The sequence below is a fragment of the Aplysia californica genome, unplaced genomic scaffold (assembly GCF_000002075.1).
Source record: "Aplysia californica isolate F4 #8 unplaced genomic scaffold, AplCal3.0 scaffold00524, whole genome shotgun sequence".
Classification (NCBI taxonomy): domain Eukaryota; kingdom Metazoa; phylum Mollusca; class Gastropoda; order Aplysiida; family Aplysiidae; genus Aplysia; species Aplysia californica.
Genome location: NW_004797794.1, coordinates 222,521 through 224,084, shown reverse-complemented (window position 1 = coordinate 224,084; position 1,564 = coordinate 222,521). Strand labels below are relative to the sequence as shown.

The following is a 1,564-nucleotide window of genomic DNA, read 5'->3' as shown; positions in this document are numbered from 1 at the left end:
TGTTGTACCATGTTGTTTCAGTGAAAATCTTCAAAAGCCCCGGGAAGACGTGCTTTTGTAAATCGTCGTTCGGGTCATTTTGTGGGCGATAGTGCTGATTGTTCCATTTTTACTGCTCCCCCTCCTCCACCCTCCCCTTTTCTCTCGATTTGTCAGCATGTCTGTCTTTGTGTCTGTCTGTGTATTTATTTATTTGTTTGTCTGTTTGCTTGTTTGTTTGATTGATGTTTTATTTTTGTTTGTCTCCTTTTTCTTCCTTTCTTTCTTTCTTTCTTTCTTTCCGTCTTTATTGTTCTATTTAATCTCTCTGTTACCCTCTTTTTCTCACTCACTCTCACCCCCACGCCCTCTTTCCCCCTCTCCCTCCCCCAAAATGAAAATAACACCCCACTCTTTTTTTCAGACCCTTTTCTACTCTGTCTGCCACTCCCCACCCTCTTTCTAGCGCCCAAAGTCTTTTCCGTGCTCAAAGGCCTTTTATCTCACGTGACCCATGTATGGGACCCCGGGTCCGCTTCGTCCTTGGGGTCACCGCGCTCCGTTACCACCACGACCTTTGGTCTGTCTTGTCACCCGGCTCCATGGCGTAGCCGTCCGTCCGATTCCCCCTGGGCTTGGCGTCCTGTCCACTCACTGACCACCCCCTGGCATCTCGAGACAGTTTTTGTCCACCATGATCAACTCATATCCCTCCCGCCACTGGACGCGGGACTCGAACACGGGCCCCCCTGCCGCTAGACGTGAATCCCTCGGTCACAACTGGGATAGCAAATGGCAACCGATACGGACTCGAAACCCATTTGGTCGATTGTCACGCGGTCAGGGTGGGATAAGGTCCGTGGAATTAGGGGGATATGTCGCTGGCTGAGACTGCCTCACTGGACAAATTCCTTGGATGTGGCTTCATTACATTTTATTTCGCCCCCTGCGGCGATAATTCGTGATTCGGTGGCAAAAGGTCAATAGGTAGGGACATGGTAATTCCGAAGTATTCTATCTGTTCAAAACGTTTCCATTATCGGATTTGAGGGAGGGTGGAGGGGTTGGAAGGGGCGTACAAGTTAATGGTCTTGTTTTGTGGTTTGAGGGTTCCACTAATTGTTTTCCCTGGTTTCATATTGTTTTCTGTATGGGTCCCTTATTGGTCAAGCTTACTTTCACTATTGATTCAATTGAAATGAGTTTGTTATCATATAGCATGATTTCGACACTACATTTTTTGACTTAGGAAGTGTATTCATTCGCTTTCAAAAAGGATGCTACCGTGCAACGAAGGTTTCAAATATTTATTTAAAATGTGTCCAAAAAACAACAACCCCAAAGCGCACCGTGAAGGCAGTGCGAGGCAGTGAAGAGGAAAAATCTATTAGCTTTAGCCAGTCTCACTATAGTAAACATGAACGAAGACACAGATAATATGTTTATGCTCTGGATGGGTGGATGAAGGACGCCACTGGCATGTCCTACCTCTCCCCACTCTGTTCTATTCTGTTCTAATCTGGTCTGTTCTTTTCTGTTTTGTTCTGTTCTGCCTGCCTGCCTGTTGCTTCTGCTCTTTCCCACC

The 1,564-nt window shown here is 46.7% G+C and overlaps 1 protein-coding gene across 3 annotated transcripts in view; it reads left to right on the top strand.

Annotated features, from left to right (window-relative positions):
- LOC101853025 (centrosomal protein of 128 kDa) overlaps positions 1 to 1,564 on the top strand; it is an 86,299-nt gene that overhangs the window by 72,404 nt on the left and 12,331 nt on the right. The gene's annotated exons all lie outside the window — the stretch shown is intronic.